Source organism: Haliotis asinina, chromosome 14 (genome assembly GCF_037392515.1).
Source record: "Haliotis asinina isolate JCU_RB_2024 chromosome 14, JCU_Hal_asi_v2, whole genome shotgun sequence".
In the NCBI taxonomy this organism is placed as follows: domain Eukaryota; kingdom Metazoa; phylum Mollusca; class Gastropoda; order Lepetellida; family Haliotidae; genus Haliotis; species Haliotis asinina.
Genome location: NC_090293.1, coordinates 34498279 through 34520367, shown reverse-complemented (window position 1 = coordinate 34520367; position 22089 = coordinate 34498279). Strand labels below are relative to the sequence as shown.

The 22089-nt window shown below is 39.2% G+C and overlaps 1 protein-coding gene across 1 annotated transcript in view; it reads right to left on the bottom strand.

The window, feature by feature from the left end:
• Positions 1-22089, bottom strand: part of LOC137261882 (gamma-aminobutyric acid type B receptor subunit 2-like) — a 156393-nt gene that overhangs the window by 114382 nt on the left and 19922 nt on the right. Inside the window, exon 2 of the mRNA XM_067799689.1 lies at positions 8817-8949. The gene's annotated coding sequence lies outside the window, so the exon portion shown is untranslated. The remainder of the gene's footprint in view (positions 1-8816; positions 8950-22089) is intronic.

Sequence of the window (22089 nt, the reverse complement as noted above, 5' to 3'; positions counted from 1 at the left end):
AATCCTAACCCGAGGTGTGAATGTTTGGTGCATAATATGAACTGTAATGACATTGTATGTAGTTGAAGAGTCCTTCCATCTGCAATGCAATATACATGCCAGCGTATTTTGCAGGGACATATAAATGATAGCCTCCCTTGCCCGCAAGGTGAAGGTCGTTATTTTTCAGCGTAAAGTACACGTTTGCACATGGGGAATGAGATAATTAGCGGATGCAAGTCCGCTCCAGACAATAAAGTGGGAATGCTGGGGATTAAGGATACTAAGGGAGGTTAAATGATAGAAAATTAAAACATAAACCATAGAGCGGAATGGCCTCAGAGCTGAAGCTGATGATTGATGGCAGAAAAAAAGCAATTTGGCTGATATAATAACTATAATCGCCTTGATTTATTAGAAATAGAACAAAACAGTTTGGCGCTATGACGCTGTGGTGTGCCAGCGTTCTCCTTCTCTTTACTTGCCGGGACACATAGCCTTACCCGCTGGAATCATGGCATAGCTCCACGTTGTACGCTGTTAATGATTTAATAAAACTAGCAAGCGAGCAAATTTGCATCAATATCGAAAACTTTGTTTGTCATATTTCCTTTGGTAAAGTTTTGATTTTGAGCTTCATCACCTTTATGTATTCCCCCCTGACTTTTTACACTAAGCCAAATAAAGCACATAAAATAGGAAATTAAACCTAATTTTAAGGTGTAAAATAGCATGATAGCTATATTCATAACATTCTATCACATGTTTGGGGTTCAATACGGAAAGAGTAATTGACATCAATGAATAATTAGATCCTGCTTTCAAGATAGATTTATTAAGTGAAAATATTATTACAGATTGGTAGTCATGATATTCAGATCTTCGTGGCAGGTTTTTTTTGTCCTGTTGATTATATGCATACTCTTATTTTGATTTCATCCTGGGTTTTTGTAAACCGTGCAAAAGTCCTTGCAACGTGTAAAACGTGTGAATGTAGAGCATGAGAGACCATGTCAGTATAAGACATCCAGTCAGACGACGTATGCTTGAACACAAGTGTATTCGGGGAAATAGAACCTGGTCGTTGTATTCAATTTTAGAGTATCTGGTCTTTGCATGTTCAGACTGATGTGAATATCTCGGGGCCGTCCTAACCCGTCTGGACAGTATCTTACATCTTTCGACCTGATCGTTCTCCTCTCTAGTCTCTCTGAATAGACCTGTCTTGACACAAAGTTTCTCTGTCTGGTCCAGAATACCTGATTTAAGAATCATCTTGCCATATGATCTTTCTGTTTAATCTTAATCTTTTATCAGCTCTGGTATAGATACAAACTGTTCATTGTACATATTAACGTGGTCTTCCCAGTAGCTGATTCTTCAGCGATCTTTCGAAACATCCTCATTTAAGCATATTCTGGTCCAGGCAATATCTTGTCTTTCTACCAATCTGAACACCTTCGTTTTTTTCTCACTATCCTTTGACACATAGTAATGGCTTGACCTTATCTGTTCTAAGCAGCATGGTGTCTTTCTACCTGACTTACACATTTCTGGTCCATCTACATGGCCCAGACACACTTGATCTTTCTAACGGAAGACGATAGAACTCTGTTTCTCGATCTCTTTTACCAAGTCTGGTCACAATCTGTTCTTTGTATTTCTTCTGCACACAACCTGGCATTTATGCCTAAACTATTGCCGTGAACTAGTGCAGAGACCTGGCTCAGACACAGCCAACTCTCCCGTCTAGCTGGTATAGCATATAGTCAAGACAACCACGGGAGACGAATGACAGAGAAGAGGGTATAGTTAACTGGAAATATTGCAGTAATGAAGTGGACGTCAGTCCTGGAAATGAATATTGTTAACTTAGTGTTAAAGTAGTTTCGTATTGACGTGTAGATCAAAATTAGCCAGAATTTCCAGCGGCCGTCTGCCATGTTTGGCTGAAGGACAAGGTAATGGCAGTCTCGCATTCGAGTTGACGGTAGAACTCGCACTAAACATTACGCCAAGAATCGTTATACTCGTCTCAGTACTAGACTCGCCTCGTCAGAAACACGTCTTGTTAGAACCACATTTAGCTAATTACTAGGCAGTTCTAATTCTCAAGGTACCAGGCGCACACTGAAGCCAAAGCTTCTCAAGGACATCCTATTTCCAACTTGATTACAATGAGCCACGTTGCTGCGGAATGGGCGTATGGGTCATCTACCGGAAGATGTCATAGTTAATGAAAAAGGCGAGGTTAACGACGCCTATATAAAATAATTAGTTTCAGTATGTCACAGTGTCCACGATGCGATGGAAACGTCACTTATGTAGGTTAATCAAGAAGGTTTACCGTTTGCTTAGAGCTGACAATTGTTGGATCTGTAATGGAAGCTGTCTACGTAGGGATTTGAGAATGATCCCAAACAGACCTACATGGTTTTAAGACGTGACCAAATGGGCCTGGTACAAGACATGTATACCAACTGAAGAAACCGTTACTCCTGATGTTAATCACTGGACTGACAGTTGTACTTGGTTTGTACTTGACATTGTTGATAAGATTCAGATCTTTCAGGGGCACCGAGTGGGATAAAACTATAATAGGGACCTGTATTTGCAGGCGTGGGCACCAATATACACTATAAAGGCTGACTTCGTTATATCCTAGGTTAAACAATTTCCTAGAAACCTGGTATAACTGAATTATCAATGTCGTCAGACTCTGTGGCCTTGATAACCACGCGCCATCTTATGTGCTGGCGTGGGCCTTCTCCTAAATTGATAGACCTGTCTAGACTAGAGTGGATTTTTATAGGCCTCCGACTTATACATGTCGATAAGAAAATGTTAATGAGATGTTAACCATGAGTAGATAATCCTACTAACCAAAATATATCTACACTGCTATTATCAATATATCACTGATTACACATGTTCCAAGATGACTGTTTTTTTTGTAATCGTGTCATTGATACGTTTTACTCTAAAGAAATCTTTTTTAGTTGCTTGTCTAATTGTGCTGCTGCTCAAAACACGCCAAGGATATGTTTTGAATGTTTAAGAAATTCACTGTTTTATCGTTTTGGTGATTGAGGATGGATTTACGCCGCTTTTAGGCAATAGCTAAGGCACTCGTACTTTTGGTGTGTCGAGCGAACGTTAATACTCCTGATCGTGTCAGACATGAGCACAAATAGACCGTACACAGCATTGGAAACGCGAAATTCCTTCGAGAGATTAAAATTCGAAGGAACGATGTGTTTACGTTATGAGGTTACGTTGTGGACGCTTGTTAAAACCGCAGACCCCTATATACTGGTTACTGGTTTAAAGCAGCTTCTCTAAAATAGGAACAAATGTCATCTGAAGGCACTGAGATCTGTTCGGACTGACCATACTAGTATTTGCTCGAGCTTCACAGTCATGCATTTAGTTGGACAATGACTAAGCCCCATGCCACCGAGGCCCACTAACACACACACACACACACACACACACACACACACACACACACACACACACACACACAAAAGAAACAAATGAGATAGAAATTAATTTATTACAACAAAAACATCAGCAGAACAATAGAAAGTAGGTAAAAGAAAAATCATCCGCCACACAAACTGCATCGAAGGCTTTAAGACAATTCACAGCTTTGAGGTAAATTGAGGATGTTTTTTTTTTCTTTTCGGAGAGACTATATTGCTCTAAAGATTTTTTTACATGGATAACACCTTCCAATAGCGAACTTAAAGCTCTCAGATGGTAGACTTTTCCATTGCATGTGTTTTTGACAGTGACACCACAGATGCAGAACCCGCTTACACGATCGCTCAAAACTGGTTTACCTACAATTTATTGACTCAGGAAAACATAATTATGATATAGCCGGAATCATACAATCTTACGATTCGTTATCAACGTGGAAACAATTTCATCGGTTTTATTATTTGTTTTACGTGTACGGTGTTTACAAGACGGTTAGCATCTTTGACTTGTAAACTGTAGACGACACAGAAGAAGGTGGCATAAGCCATAAGTAGACTGATGCTAAACCTAACAAGTAAAGATGTTCAGGACAACGAATATCAGTTTCATGTTTTTGCATTCATGCGTGAATCAATTCTTGATGGGTTCTGAAGTATAACTCAAACGGTTTTAACAAATTGGATCAGCCAACAGCTAAGCATCACACATTACCAAATGGAAGTGAGTAGTACTTTGTATACGGGTTGGCATTACATGTCTATCTCTGAAGTACACCCTCACATTTACCGGCACTAACTATGATGAACAATATGCTGATAGCAGTCATATACAAACACATTAGGACATCCACTGAAGTCATTAACTTCGTTAATGTTACATATATGCATATTGGCGATCTTTGGCGCATTTTAGCCAATCGGTAACGTTAGTATGCATATTGAGTAGTTTATTATTGTCTGAGAACAGCAATTTGTGTGTCAAAGATAACAACCACGAGAAGCATCGAAGAACGCGAGACATCCTCATTACAATCTGTATTTGTCAAGACGTCATAGAAATAAGGGGCATTTTCGTATGAATACCGAACAGAAACGCTATAAATACTTCTCGCTCCTCGCGAGATCATAGGTTGTGCTAACCAATACATGGATTCGGGACCACTCGGTTAAAACGATTCCACCATACAGGCGTCAGTCTCTTAAAGCAACCCTATTACATTGCTCTACGAAGCAGTTCATTTCAGTTAAGATGTAAGCAAAGTATTAAAAGTGAATTTCATTGTGTTAACGGAATAATTTTACACTGAATACTCACAGATTTCATTTTCACCAAACATTTTACGTACAGAGAACTAAAGTAATGAGCTTCCATGAGCTAGCAGGACACACAAGCCAAATAACAGCCTACCAGGATGGTATCGATTGAGGTCGAGGTTGTACATTGTCTAAAGAAATCAATTCAAAGTAAATTGAACTTTAGTTTGGAAACATATCAGGTATGTGTGGGAACACAGGCGTAATATTACCAAACTGTGTTAGGAAGAACACTAGGCTGAAGGAGTTGTGTGCCAAACTAAAGGCTTAGCACAAGACGTGATTGACCATCCAGCTATCAGTAAGCTCATGCTCCTATCACTCAACCTGACATTCCTGTGGGTCCTTTGCTGCCAATATCCACTCCTGAAAACCAATGCTGCTATCGGAAAATATGGCCGATAATTACTATTTTTTATGGATCAAAACGAACTGAGCGACCGTTTTTCCTACGATTTCTACGATCTGTGTTGATGAGCTTCGCGAGAGAGATTATGTGGGTTGCTTAACACTCGCTGTAGCTCTCCCCGAACATTCGCTAGTGCTTTCACGTCTTACACTTATTTAAATGACACTGTTCCAAAACTGCCTGAAAATGAAAAACATCACCCACTCGAATGAGCACATTAATATTTCCGGTGAGATAGCCTGACATATTACAAGTTTTGACATCGCAGAAACAACTCATTTCTTGTGATTGACAGATTCAAGTTTATAATCAATAGGAGCGACATCACCTCACTGGATGGTTCATCTCAACTCTATACATCTCAATGTTTTCTACTAACATATCAAACACGCCTTTGGCTGACGCTCAAATGAATGATGCACGATTATACGTGAAAATGGAAAAAAATCCTTATTTGCACCACATGAAGAATATACTGAATTAACAGGAAACACGATTGTTTAGAATGAGATTAGCACTTGTACATCATTTGAATGATGCTCACTTCTTTGATATGTCAATGGTACAGCTTAGATTTAACATATAACGTAATATGTGAGAGCAGTTGGTTAATGATGGAAGCACCAAGGAGTTATAAAAAGAAATGAATGTGGAGACTCATCAGTTACACCAAGAAATCTCAAAACGGATGTTTAATGACATGTCTTTAATGAGTATTGTAAAAACGAATACGATTGGTAATTTTCTGTTGCACCCTCAAGCTTGGGGGCACTTATCACGCCATTATTTATACGATGAATGGTCTTCACCTTACTTAACCATAACCAACAACCCTGGCAGAATAATAGGAACACAAGGGACAACTTCTTGCGAATGTCTTCACCATAATTAACCCAAACGAACAACCCTGGCAGGATTATAGGAACACAACAGGACAACTTCTTGTGAATGGTCTTCACCATAATTAACCCTAACAACAACCCTGGCGGGATAACAGGAACACAACGGGACATCTTCTTGTGAATGGCCTTCACCATAATTAACCCGAACAAACAACCCTGGCAGGATGAAAGGAACACAAGGGACACCTAGTAGTAAATGGTCTTCACTAATGTTAACTCTCTCCAGATGTTAAAGTATCAGATAAGATATTCCTGTAGTTGTAAAGGGGCGATCAATCATATTTATCAGAAGGGAAATTGGTTCTCTTTTTAGCAGTTGCATTATCTCAGATATTGCTATTGCTTGCTCTATCAGGTTGTTTCTGTAATCAACCGAGCGACATCTCGCCATGTTTTGATCCCTGTAGCGCAATAATAACAACCCACTGTTTAACAAGACGGCGACTTTCCGGCTCCAGGTTTTAAATCTCCTGTCAGTTCCTCTGACACGTGCTACTTATCCTGTCTTTTCTATATTTAAACACGCAAGAACTTCTTTGTTATTATTTGTGAGAATTAAAGATCATGACTGGCACTTTGAATGTCTGATGGAAAGCTTTAGAACAGCCGAACATTTACGTCCATCTCGGTTAATGGCTGTTTTGTACTATACAAAACTGGGTTAGGGTTAATCATGTATTTAAAAACACGTCACGAAGTTCAAGTTTCATTCAATTAGACGAAAACTGTTGAAAGGTTGCCTTCATTTGGAAATCAAGACCAAGGCGTTACCTTTTATGCTGAACAGTTTCATGGCTCACTTTTTTTGAAAAAATTAGGTCAGACTCTTGCATGATCAGCTTGTCGAAAATATCCCTGGGTTTGCAACCTTTTATTCATTTAGGTCAAAGGCATTGACATTTTAGTCTTCATGTGGAAAGTAAGACAGGAGATAATTACTTCCAAGACCATCTGCTACGTTCAGTCGAGTATCCCCGTCGGGTGTTAGGGAAGTGTCAACGTCAGGCATCGATTCTGTTAGGTAATACGTGGCTTTACGCCCCGTGCTTTAAGCTCCCGAGTTTACACGATCATGCACATTGAGTAACAAGCAAGATGAAGAGCTCTATTCCTTCATAATAACGGCTTATGAGGTCGAAACATTTGCAAGAGGTCAGACTGAGGTCAAAGCTCCCGTTGTCAACATCGATGATGAGGTATTTTAACATTATTTAAGTCGCTTTCAAAGCTGATTCGAATTAACTGAGTTATGTCTCATTTAATTTCGATAAACAAGAAATATGAGTGGTATGAAGTGTCAGAGAGGTATTTATTGTGAATACCACTGACACTGGTTCTAGAATTTCACTCGTATGTGCAAACAACTTGGACCCAAATATGGACTCTTTGTATTGGATATTCAGTGTTACACGTGTCTCTTTGGCATGAATGCACAGGGGCCCTCGTGAGAGAGATATTTACGGTTAACACCAATCATCCTGGTAATAGTATTTCAGTCAGATGTACAGACACCTTTTGTTATGAAAGGGGTCCCATTTGTGTGGTTCTGGTAAGAGTGTTCCCTGGGGGATATCAATGTGCGCCCAGACTTCACAATATTTCATATATATTCATATAGTGAATATAAGTAGTGAGTTCAAGATCGTCTTTTTGATCTTCGTGCAATATTGACAACACTGAACTCAGTTCGTAAATAGTCACTCTCGTTTCACTAGTTTTCTCCAGCTTGCAAATAAACTTCTTTATGAAACCATGTAGTGTTCAGGACTTATGTACAATCCATTGGAAGTATTAACAATCAGCTGTAGAGGGAAATACACAAAATGTGGAAAAATGTAAGTAGACACCAAAAGCTGTGATATGGTTATGTGTATATGCATATTTGTCAACGTGAGGTGTGTCTCTGTGTGTGTTGTGTGTTTGATTGTTTCTGTCTGTTCGTTTGTGTGTGTGTTTGCTTGAGTGTGTGTGTGTGTTGTTAGTGTTAGCTCTAGTGTGTCTCTATGTGTCAGTGTGGTAATAAGTGTGCAATTAAGAAACATAAAACATATACAGGCTATTCCGCTGACCTAGACGTAGTGTGCGCACAATCTTTAGAAGAGTAAAGTTCAATTCTGTCTGGCATATATCAACTGGAGGTAAAGAACCAGTTTATTAATTAGCTTTCATAAACCATGTTATAAGTAATTTCTCTCAGATCAGTGTCGTAACTCAATTTTCAAGGCCTGGCTTTGACTCCCAATACCACAATCACATATAAGGCATATTTTACACAGGGCTAAAACGAAGGCTGGGAGTCAATAATAATCATCAGCCAACAATATATTTGTAGCTATAGTTTCTTCTATGGGACGTTATTAGAAATATAAAACCAATTAAACCAATGTTCGTGTAAATTGTAGAAGCAAAATGTGATTGAACATCTATTATTATTTATTATAATAAAGTCACTGGATGTGAACGATTGATGAAATGCAACACTGTGGAATCGAATTCCCTTGGAAGTAATAAATGAATGGTTTTCCCATTCTGAATCAGATACCACACCATCAGCCATATTTTGCAGTATGTGCACTCTCCCAATATGTGATGGATGTATGCATCTTTAAGGTTATCGATAACGTTCACATGCTTTATAGGAAAAGGAAACCTCTGTACTCATTTCGTTAAACAATGCGTTTGTACACAGTATTACTTTTCGAAATTGCTGACGAGTGAAGATCCTACCTTTGTGCTTTTCATCAATACTGCATCAAAACTGCATTTATATTTAGCACTATTTGCTCCGCTGTGAATACCGATCATGAGTCTCACAATGAGACAGCGAACAGGCCATGTTGAACCAAAGACAGCATGGTACCTGAAGCAGAATGAAGCAGAAACGATACCTGGGTTGTCTGTGTAACCTTAGCAGAGTCAGACATCATATCAATATTGACACCAGGTGATGGCGTACTTAGTGAGAATGACAATCAAAACCTCGCGACCTGCGGTAAGGTCAAGTTGTCTATAAGTTGGTCAGGAACAACCGTGGAAGTTCCTTGAAATCAGTCAAATGAAATCATTGTAATATTTTAATACTCAGACATTCCTTGAGTGTTCACAATATTATTACAATATTATTACAATATTAATATTGGAAATACACAAGAGTCAATGTAGATATCCATAAACCAGGTCAGCAGTAAGTTATTCATGTAGGTTGATAAAGAAGAGCATTCAGACGTATAATCATGAAATACATGTACTTTGCAAGTGTAACCTGACACTGAAACAATGATATAATAACTAGTCGTTCTTAGACCAAACGGCAAACATGCGAATACTGTCATTAAAGAGTTCATCTTACTTTACTTGATCTTACTTTAGTGGACGTTGATACAATATTACAAAAAGCAACAACTTAAATCGGACGCCCAAACTGAAGCATGCGTGGGGTTACTGAGTAATTTGTGATGAGAACAAAACATGTTCACGGCGATATCACGTACATCAGTAAACAGATAAATAGTCAGTATGTTTGCATGCAATGCATATACGAAACCTGGGATGTATGAGAAAAAAAACTGCGGAAAATATTATCCAATGACATGATGCTGAAAGTCATTGTTTTCCTCACCACGTCCGCATGTTTTGTTTGCATTTTTCGTGCAGGATAATGCTGATATGAATGGACCAAGTGAATACTACGTGTAGTCTCGTGTCATCAAGGAGTATCCTTGAATATGGTGCTCTCTCCGGGCACACATGTTTATGTCTATATGCTTATTTCGTGATCATCAATTTACCATTATCCCCATCAGAACGGTAAGACTGTTACTTCAAAGCTAAATGACAGCTATACTCGACTACACTTATCGCAATATTATTTCCACACTCTACTTCACATAATGCAATTCAATAAGCTCCAATTGTTATGCGGGACTAGAGAAGCTATATGTCTGTTAGCGGAACCTTTGAACGCAGTTCTTCAGCGGTAACGTGGAAGACATCAAAGAGAAAGCCGACAGAACCGTTACAATCATCTACTTGATGTTTTCATGCTAAACCAATAAAAATTGCCATATTTACATTCCATCTATGTGATAACATTATGGCCTGATGCTACCACGGCTAATGTTATCAATTGAATTACATCGTTTTCGGCCCATACTGCGAGAATATCTGACAGTTGCATAATTTGATTCTCACGCGCTGAACGAGATTGGGGAAATAACTCACGTTCAGACTCGTGACACGTGACACCGTGGTAACCGAACTCTCAACCTAATATAGAAAAGCTGGCGTGTTTCATGCACATCCTTTAAATTATTTTTCATGACAGCTTCCCGAAAACAAATTTTAGTTTATTCGGTCAAGTCAAAATTCCATACGTCTTTTAAATTTAAACACTACATTGGTTCATTTCGATCATCGCTTTCGGTCACATGTGTATGAATAGTAATTATGCATATGTTTTATAAAATTGTCCGACATGAAGGCAAACTGAGCATAGGAGAAATTAACGACATGATTAACCATTAATGTATCAATAATATTTAATACGAAGTCTTATACATATTGTGGTTATTTTCAAATTTAGAAAATGACATGACTTATTTTTGAATCTGTAATTGTAAAGCACATCTGAATGTATTTGGGAAACTAAACTTTTTGAGCCAAACAAATGTGCTTGCATATGGACCTGTCCGTGGGACTCTCTACTTTAAATCCTTTCTTTTTGAAACAATATATTCTAATTCTGTGGTCGTTAGTTTTTTAATGCATTAAAGGGTAGGTGTTATTCCCACAGACAGAACGCAGAAGAGAACACAGAAAATGAGCATTTATCCAGCCGAAATGACTGAACGTGTTTTAACGATATTCCACCACTATGACAGAGAGGGATTCAGAAATGATCGTCTCACATTGTACCCAAGTGTGGAATCATGCAGAAAATATATTTATGGCACTGGGCCGAAAACAGCGAGGAGCCCACTTCAACAGATGCTGTTACTGGCGTAATAACGCACTGACGCGTTGTTTAGGCTTTGCGTCATATTGACGTCTTTGTACACGTGTTACGTCCCTGATTTCCATGTCGATATTCCATAGCTCATCTCCTCGCCAAATATAAACTAGTATCTATAAATGATCAGTATGACGCTTTGGAAAACTCAATTAACGTTCGATGACGTACACGTGTTACGTTCTTGTTTCTGACACCGCATGTGACGCGACAATCGCAAAACGTGTATCACGTGATAAGTCGAACTGCTAGAGAGATGCCCTACGAAGCCTTGGTTTGGAAAATTACTGCCACAGGTTCTTGGACAAATACAAACGAAGGGTTTCACCTCGGAGGCTTAAGAGGAGGTGTAGAAGGAACTCAAGTGCCTAGGAACGAAAATACTAGCTAGATATACATATATGTTTTCGTACTACTGGGCGCTCAAAAATACAATTTATCCATGTTTTACATAGCACATTTGGATAATTCAACTGACGTTACACTATCTGGTAGTGAACACTATGTGAGAGTGTGTTTTTGGTCGAATGTAGCACCAATTTAACAATTGCATAACGGTTAGTGTTGGGACAGGGGCACCCATGCTTGTCGTAAGAGGCAACGAATGGGATCGGATGGTCAGGCTCGCTGATTTGGTTGACACATGTCATCGTATCCCATCTGCTTACATAAATGTTCATGCTGTTGATCACTGGACGTTCTGGTTCGGATTCGATTATCTACAGACGGCTGCTAGGTGGAATATTGTTGAGTGCGGGCTAAAACAAACAAACAAACAAACAACACCAACACCCCAACCCCTCCCCCCCCACACATATAAATCAACATTTAACAATTATATATACAAAACTAAATTAGGAGACAAATCAACCATAATTCACGACTTATGGTTAATCCCATACATGAGGTCCATAACAGTTCTGACTGAATACCGGCCTTGTATGGAGAGTGAGTGAGTGTCTCTTCCGTTATGGGAATGTTTTTTGTTTTTTGTTTGTTGTTTTTTGTTTTTTTTTCTGAATCCCATACCTTCTCATTTTATGTGGCATTTTCAGCGCACTTCAAGTACATGTAACTATTTTTCATGCCACTCCTCCACAGTATTTAGGTTACAAGACTCTAAATATTGTCCACATACATGTGAACATTTGTTGAAAAAAAAATATAACTGCGTCATGTCATCATGACGGACCCCTTACTTTTACACTTTGACGACCCTCTCCATTCATATCTGCCTCGTGAGCAAATTACGGTGCATTCACGTCATCCGTGTCCACTGTGCTGTGACTTTGTCAAGTCGTTTAATATGTATGTGATGGACATGAACATACATGTCGGGAAATCTATTAATCAGCGATATTTTACGTTACTAGGAAAGTAGGATTTTATTTTGGACATTGCGACAGGTGATGTAGTTACTTTCGTTCATTCATCGATTTTCAGTGGTTATTTCTTTCAAGTCTTCGTCAGTTTCGCTTCAAATAAACCCGGAAGTACATTTCGCGTTCTTCACATATACAGAAGATGGTTATATTGCATGAGTGGTAACCTTATATAAAGAAGGAGAACATTTCACATGATACAAACCTGCATCGCGTTGTTTGTCTGAGTCGTATATATCAGTGGCATTCAGGAAGTCATTTAAAGTAACATAATGCTGAACATTATCACATCCCAGAAGAGTTCATCTTATCTAAGTTACCATTAAATCTGTGCTTCGAATCCTTGAGCATTTTGATAAGAGCAACTGGAAAAGTTGTTTTGCTGAACATGGCTCTTTATATCTTCACTGACCATTCCGCAGCGGTCATCTTGACTATCAATCCCAAATCCCCTGACTTACTTCTAGGCCCAATTAGCGAATGCAATTATCTTTATCAAAGAGTAGATTTAATGACCGATGATAAAAACAGCCCTCAACCTTCACGTTCTGCCTGGGTCGAGCGACGTGGAAGATTGATGACTTTTGTGGGTAAGCCCATTCCGTCATATGTAGCAGATTGTGTGATAGAAAGTACTTAAGCGTGGCAGGGAGAGGGGTTCTTGTGGTGGCCCAGAGTGACAGGGGGTTGTCCAGTCCTCCCTCGCTATAATCAGTGTGTCGCTGACTTGTCACAGTCGGCTAATTAACAGACATCAGGAGCTGTTCTCCCAAGTGCAGTTTAACGACGATCATCGACTCAATGCAACACCAACAAGCCTCGATCCAATTCTTTGTCAACCAATCAGGAGCTCTCGTGACAAACGTCCCGCTTCTAATCCCAGCGCGGACGAACGTGGAATAGAAATTAAGACATGTGGAGACTAAGGACTCATTTTTCTTTGTAAATCTACATCGATGGTCTTCTGCCCTTATAGCAGGTATGAAAGAAGGGGGATGAAGAGGGAGAGGAGGGGACAACCAACAGCACCCTCCTCATCCTATTCATCACAAGCTGCAGTGAATACAGTTACACATCATGATGGCAAATAATACGAGCTATTAGACAATATTAGATCATCAGCAGCAGTGTTTCTGTTTATAGGACGTTCCTCTTTTCAAGGCTTTCAACTCAACGATCTCTCAAACAAATGTCAACAGTATGTTTTAAACTTAAACGTTGACTTAAAAATCCCACAAAATCAATCAGTTTTACGCAAAAACTGTTTTGACGGCTTTTTCATTGCAATATGTTTTAGTCATGTAAATCCGCATTACGGAAAAAAGGGATCATAACTCAGATATGTTTCCGAACTTCACTTCTAGTTTTATGTCCATGTCTGTTTTAGATGTGTGATACGTCCATACAATATTTACAAAATATGTATTTTTATCCTGTTATGAACATCATCATAAGATAATTTCTTTTTTTTTGAGACATCAACACTCATAATGTAAGATAATTCTGAAATATGAACTTGATATATCTTCATTAATGCCAAGATCAATTAGCGTATATTTTCTTTTATTCTGCCGCTGACTTACTGGCTGGGCTTACAAGCTGGCTAGGCTTTCGTTCGCTGAGCCGAGTTCATTCCAGTGGGTTCTCCATAAACTTGTGATCTAGAATTCGAATCCCGGTTAGATTATATTTATAGGTTTATCAGCAACACCCCAGTGTTCGTGGGTTTCGCCAAGGTTTGAGAACTGAATCTGAATCACTTGAGGTTTTTCACCCAAACTTTCAAAGATGAAAATTGATCTAACTCGATCTTGTTAAGAACCAAGTAGCAAAATTTGGTATGTTCTGTTCTTTATTTGTAATCACGTTAAGACATGTTCCATTTCCCGACAGCATGTTGAATCAACAATGGGGACTTCTTCATATGCACAGGAATACAAGAATATAGTGTACGTGACTGCAACATTACATTAATACTGAAAGCCATCAAAAACGCAATTTTACGTTCTGATTACACGATGCCATTTAGGAAGTGGCCAAATGCAACATATGTCATATTTGGGATTTCACTTCCTCAGTAAAGTACAAATTCTAGTACCTTTTTGGTTTAGTCACATCCTGGATTCAAACCCGCACCCTCTGAGTCAGGCACCTAATCGCCAGCACACAAAGTCAGCCGGCTAACCCGCTCAGCCACAGCGACTTCCACAAAAATGAAAGTCGGACAACTGGTAGTTGAATCACGGATGGGACTCAACCAAAAAAGTACTAGAATTTGTACATTACTGAGGAAGTGAAATCCCAAATATGACATATGTTGCATTTGACCACTTCCTAAATGGCATCGTGTAATCATAGCTTTCGACCGTGGGAGCCGTGCCAATTCACACTTATCAGAGGGGTACACAAAGACGCAGTCTAGACTACCAGTTGTCCGACTTTCACTTTTGTGGAAGTCTCGGTGGCTGAGCGGGTTAGGCGGCTGACTTAGTGTGCTGGCGATTAGGTGCCTGACTCTGAGGGTGCGGGTTCGAATTTCATGAATGTGGATGTGTTTACGAGAAATGTCAAAGGTTCAGTTTTGAGCATAGAAGTTCATAAAAGAGGAATGCTCTGCGACTCAAACTCGAAATGGGCAAGAATATCAGCCTTTCATCCCTACATCCTCTGTATCGCAGGAAAAAAATATCCAATAGATGTTTTGTAAGTTCCAGGACAACAAATACCAATTGTGTTTTAATGGCTTTCAGTATACAACAGAAAGCAGGTATGTGAAATGTAGTTTTTGGTGGAATGTCAGAGCACTTAAGGCTTCATGTGATGCATGTCCCTCTAGTGGAGCTGCTAAACAGATAAGCCGCACGGCGTAATGGTTGATCAGCAATTATTAGTATGCAGACGGATTTCACGCCGCTTTGAACAATAATCTACTTATACCAAGTGATGGCATATTCATGTGACAGGATTGATCAGATTGGTAGTAAATGTTTATCACTTTGATGAAACACACGAGCCTAAAGCCAGAGCTGACCAAGATTTACTATCATAAAATTGGAACCTGCGACCTTTGTTTCCTTATTCGCCCAAGGGACATAATTCTTCACAGCCACATGTACCAACTAAATGAACGGGTCAGCATCTGCATTGTAGCCAAGCGCTTACGATTTCTCAGTCACCGCATTTGCATTTTTGTACATAGTCTTCTTATATACTGCGTTGAAATCACATAGACTCCCAACTTCATAATCCACAGCCTTAACAATCCATTCCTGTCTATACATTTCATCTTCTGTATCCATTGCCATAAATATTACAGATATACTATCGGATTGATGTTAGGAAAAGTAAAAGGAGAACTTATGACTTAAGCTTGTTTGAAACGATCAATGCCATTGTACCTCGTGGGAGGCAATGGATAAAATACTCACCAGCAAACACAAGATTATTTCAAGATATGACCTGGAAGAATTCCTCCACGTGAAATCCCAAGATGTGCGCCCATTATGGTTCCAAAGCTAAATCATCGCCAATATCCAGAAAAAGATCATTAATAACCAGAAGACTATCCTCAATAACCAGAAACGATCGTCAATAACAAGAAAACGAAAGGCTCAAAGACCTTGACAAATGTCATTAGCTGCCCACGGAAGACACTACGAACTGAAAGGTCGTGTTAACTAATGTCTTGCCAATAGCATAATCTGGAAAGACTTATTGTCTTTTTGTCGCTGAGTTGCTTCGATCTCCTGTTTCCCTGGGTAAGACGTCTGTAACAGACATCACGAGATCCAGCATGTCATGCGGAATCGACCCCGCCCCCTCTATCTAATCCCTCCGGACTAATAATCGATAAAAGCAAACCGTGGATCACTCATTTGTCACTGCATGGTTGATTTTGGGTCGAAGAAACTGCTTTGGACCTTGGAAAAGAGTGCTAGTAAGAACCAAAGTTCTTGTATGTCACAGTAGATTTGGAAGCGAAGTATGAACCAGCAACATGCCCGACACACGTGCACCAACGGTGTGATAGCCTAGTGGTTAAAGCGTTCACATGTCACGCCAATGACCCGGGTTCGATTTCCCACATGGTTACAATGTGTGAACATTACAATGTTTAGCTTACATTGCTAAAAGCGGTGTAAATATGTAACCCCCAGGACAGCCATGTCCAAATATTTCTACACACCAAAAACTATGTAGCCAGGCTATATTATATTATTCAATCTACAATCTTGATCTTTATCACTACCGCAGAGTACATTGTTTTGTCAGCTACCTTGTTCCTCTTTGTCACTTCCATTAATTACTGTATATGACATTTATGGCCTTTATTAGTCATCAACTTTGGCTGTGTCTGTCATCACATCAACTGTAGAAGGAAGTGCTATTATTTCTTTATCTGTACATTGTTGAATCTTTGCCTGTCTATTGTTGTTAAAACCTATATATATGTATGCTCACATCTATACTGTAGGTGAGATGTGAGTGTGGATACCGGCATTCCGACTGTCTTTGTAGGGACGACCACGAGCAGGATTATGCCGCTCGCAGGAAAGGCCCTGGGGTTGAGCTGGAAGTCCGCTCACCTCATTAATGTATACTTGTTTGTTATGTCTTGTGAAAGCAACTAAAGACGTTTGAACAACTAAACTATGCCTTCGTCTTCATCAACGTATTCATTTGTCTTCGTCAACGTAATGTTCATCAAAATCATGAGCTAATTCACCACAAGCCGATGACCACAGGCCCCTGTTGACAGCTCTTTGAAATGACCTTGGACTTATCTGGACCCAACGCAAGTACGCAAACTGAAATGCAATTCTGTTGGTGCACAGTTAAATAAAGATGACCTAGACTGGATCAAGGTCGAACAATCAAACGCCTACAAATATCTCAAATGTATATTGTATGTTTTCCAAAAGACAATTTGTCTCCTCTAAGGCTTCAGGAAACCTTTTGTGAACCTTTGATGATGGATTGACCTTGAAAGTGACCAACTTGAACACGGGTGGGACCTGTAACGGATGTTGAGAATGCTTTAAATGATTTATCATTACTGAGCTCTAATTGCTTTGTAATTTGCTGAACTCAAACGGGGTCTCTATAGAGGTTTGTGATCTCCGGTGACCCAGGCCGATCTTGGACACACGCCAAGCAGTTTTCACATGGGGACTTTCACTCTTCCGTTTATTGGTTTAGTTTGGTAACCAAAGTTTATTACTTCAAGTTTATTTTGTTAGATCCTTATGTATCCAATATAATTCAAGTCCGTCTTCTTTAGGCATAATCTGATAGTTTGGCAAAACACAAGAACGCAAGAACACAAGGACAATTATGAACTAATTCCGAAATAGTATGAATATATCGTCAGCATTAACGAGATCGAGGCCATCACTGGATCACTCAGTGACGAAGGGGATATGCTGCCATATGTTTCTGACACAGTACTGATAACTGAGCTATAGATACTCAACATGTCCAAACACTTGAGATCTGGTTCAGTTGCTCTGCAATCAATGACCCATCAAGAAAACAGCACATAAACACCTCATCCTTCAGAATGCCAAATTTGTCAGTCAGTATCAAGAGGCCATGTACTATCTGATCCTTGGAAATGGTCATCCACTAATTTGCCTGTGGGTGTGATTCCACAAGTGTTCTATGGGTGATAAGTCATTGATCTAGCTAGCCAAGGTAAGACGTCCACGGTATTGGCTTGCATGAGCTTGTTCTCATGCGTGGTCGTAATCATGCGTTATCATGCCGAAACAGGGCTTTCGTGTAACTCGGTTGTACAGCTGGGTGGAGAATATGCTCAGTGTGACGATGCCCACTGGTGTTTTCTTCCTAAAATCAAACCGACCCAACGTCTCGAAAGCAACAACGTGACGTTGGTGTTACGGTGTCAGCGTTATGTCACGTAAGGGTCTGATATTATACCGACTCTGTCTTCTCGACATTGTTCAGTGACTGACAGAAGACAGAATGGCCAATGCCTTCCCCTGTTGAACAGAACCATGTAAAACCGATTCATCAGACAAAGGATGCGAAAATACAGGTCTTCGTCGGGAGGCAGTAACAGTAGAGTTTCCTCTCCCAGGACATTCCGGTTTTCACGGTCTGCATGTAACGGACCATGATACGTGAAGACTATAAAACGTCCGGATTTCCTCGCCATCTGCTGCTTCTTGATGTCTTATACCAACGGCGTGCTGTAATCATGGGATGTTATTTGCCACTTGCCTTTGGTTTGCTTGTTATAAGCAGAGAGAAATATATAAAATTATATAAATCGTTTTAGCATGTTTGCTATACTTTGGTTATGTTTTCTGCGATTGTTTCTCAACGAATTTGAAACACTAAACATGCGATAACAATGTGTGGGGACCATTTCCGTTGTACACCTCATCAGTGAAAACGTGTTTTTCTGCCCAGTACAAGAAGAGTAAAAACGGTTTCACAATCATTACATGTGGATGAAAACTAATGTACTGGCATAGCTGTATGACGCAAAATATCCCTCATCACATGCAGTGACAATGTATTTTCATTGTAGGAATATCACTCACGTCACAACTTATGGGGTCGAAATTAAAACTGTCTGTGGTGTTCGCCCATCTGTTCCTGATCTGGTTTACGTTTAATTGACTTGGATGGATTTGATGGTTTTCTACAAAATCTAAAGAGATGCTTTATATAAAAAACGTCAATACCAAAATATCAGTCTGTCGCTCTTTGACAGAGTGAGCTTTATATATCGAGACAGCTTCGTTTCCGTTCGATAACCTTCCATACGGCCAGTGAAGTGTGATAAAACGTAGATTTATCACAAATGTCAAGAGAAAGTTTAACATTTGACATTTTTCCCAATAATATATCATAGTGGCTTTTATACAGTTATTGAATTATTCTGTTGTTGATTCCCGTTTGGTTTCCGGCTGACGTATACGCCAAACGAAATACTAAAATGGTTGAAACAAAGATTAATCTTCCAATTCGAATCTTAAGAAAGTTAACTGGAATGTAATATTTGCCACTGAAAAATATTCGAGGTTTCGAGCGAATGTCGTGAATATACCTTCAAAAGTATCTTCTCTGTTTGGTTCTCTGAAAGAATGGACTACATCCATAAACACAGAGACAGTTCAAACAGTAATACGTGCAGTCTTTACTGATACTAATATTGCATACAAGGATGAGGTGTTTGAGCTTTTGTTGTTATTGGTTAAAATCCTTTGTTTAAAATACAAAGTTTTTTAATTTCTCCTTGTGGCAATGCCAGACATATCCATAAAACAATAGTTCTACCACAGAGGGTTGACTTCCACTATGATTTTATGTTCCCAGTAATGCCATTATGCCTTAACAGCGATGCCGAATGATGATCGGATTAGCCACAAGGGTAAGACCCGATATTGTCGTAGTGGACATAACTCTGTAATAAGTGCCATGCCAGGACGATGAATGTTATGTATTGGCCGTGATATCGTGGGTATTAACTCAAGGGTCATTATAGCAGCTCAAAGATTGCGATACTTCCGGTGGTTATAGCAACGACAGAAGTTCTCTCGGTGCTTTTGGACGTTGTTTTTACTTCTTGTTGCAATTAACTATGATATCCCTATTTATCATACTACGCTTAGCTAGTTGCCGTCTAAGCGCTCGCTCGTTACGAGAATGATCGCAGTTGATATTTAACTGATTCACTGAGAAAAAACCGCCATTTTTACGGAAACAGTTGATGCAGTTTCTGTCAGGGAGGAAAGAGGGAGAAAAACTGCTTATTCTGAGATGGACCTCAGATCCTTCAAAATATATGTTTATGCATTAAAACACGTGTCTTTGTTCAATAATGTTAACGCATTAAGATGCTTTAACTTGTTCCTTTGTTGTTCAATAATGCTAACATATTTAGAGGCCAAAGCGTGTTTGTTTTTTCAATCATTTTCAAGCATTTAGAGATCTTAACTTGTTTCTTCGTTCATTAATGTTCATTAGGTTTAGTTTTTCACGGTAAACACGGTATTCTTTGACGTTTAGTGTTGTTACAGTAATGTTTAAGTAAGTGCTTTCAGGGAATTCATGGGGAGTTAGCGTAACGGTGGCGACTGAATTTGTACGTAAACACAATTCTTAGGTCGTTCAGGCTGACACCGAATTTGTGAAATTTTTGCCAAGCCTGTCCCTCGGTCTGTGAAGGCGAACAACGCTGATCTTGTAACCATACAATAGCCCTGCTTCTGACGTGGGCGCTTAACGGTTTACGATGTATCACGAAGAAGAAATTGCGAGGCTTTAATACTGACAGTAGATTTTTAAAAGGACACGTTGCCACAAGATGCTTGGGAAGTCTGTCTTCCCCATGCACCAGTCTGTTGTATATAGGCGTTTGAATCTAACATGGTGTTTGCGTGTTTTGGCACCCTTGTTTTTCACTGTTTTTGACAATGTTTCATTTCACTCTCACTCAGCAAATATTGCATCAGTTGCATCACGTCAAGAGCTAAGATGTTGATTAAAGTAAGCATTCAGCACACCAAAAGTTGCATTCATCTTGGAAGTATAAATGACCGAACCAGGTTTAAGTGTATATGTGACTATCAAATTATTAGAATTAAGAAGTGAAATATTTTATAAATACGTATGTATGAAATGAACATGGACGTCTTGTGGATATCGCCTTCCTCTGGGATTAAGGTTTTTGTATAAACCCCCGAACCCGACCTATGTTTGTTTATACACGCCTCCAAAAGGTCGTGCGAGTGAACCGGCGTAAACATGTTTCTCTGTCCAATAACTTCTCCAGCATTTAGAGGCCTAAACATTTTCATTTGTCCAATAATGTTAACGCATGTAAAGGCCTAAACATTTTCATTTGTCCAAAAATGTTAACGCATTTAAAGGCCTAAACATATTAAATCGTAGATATGTTTCAAATTATGCTTAAACATGTCTGTGGTGTCAAACAATATTTCACAACTGAGGGACATAGGTGGTAGTAATCCTTGGGTTTTGGATCTATACAGAGTTTAGGCACATGTATACCAGTGAAAATAATGTTGAGACAGGGTTTGTAGAACAAGATGTTAACTTATATTGAAATACATTTATCGTTATTGTGCGAACCTACATGGAAAATCTATCTTTGGTCTCTATTCGATCTCCTATGCGTAGTCCGAAGCTCAACAAGAGGTTTATTTTAGCAATTTGCTTTAAAGATGGTCTCAGTGAATCCAAATTAAACCCGTGAAGCTAAATGATGATCTGTGTTTCACTTCTCATTTAGTCCATCCTTTCAGACCCAGATACAGATGATATATTTACGAGACTGACATAAGTGCAAAGCTGCTAGCTCTTTCTCCCATCTCTAAAATGAAACGTTAAATTATGTACACACGGGATGAATGCTAATATCGAAGTCAGCATTACACGTGTCATAAATCGTTCATTAATACATCTACTTATGTATGTATATTCACAAACATTATATACGTTTTCCTAAATCTAAATTATCTACGTAATTAAGAATGTGTTTGTATTTTTGCGAAGACACGGGTTTCCGTATTCAGTCTTTAATTAAAACACGTGTAGACTAAAGACGTTAAACTTT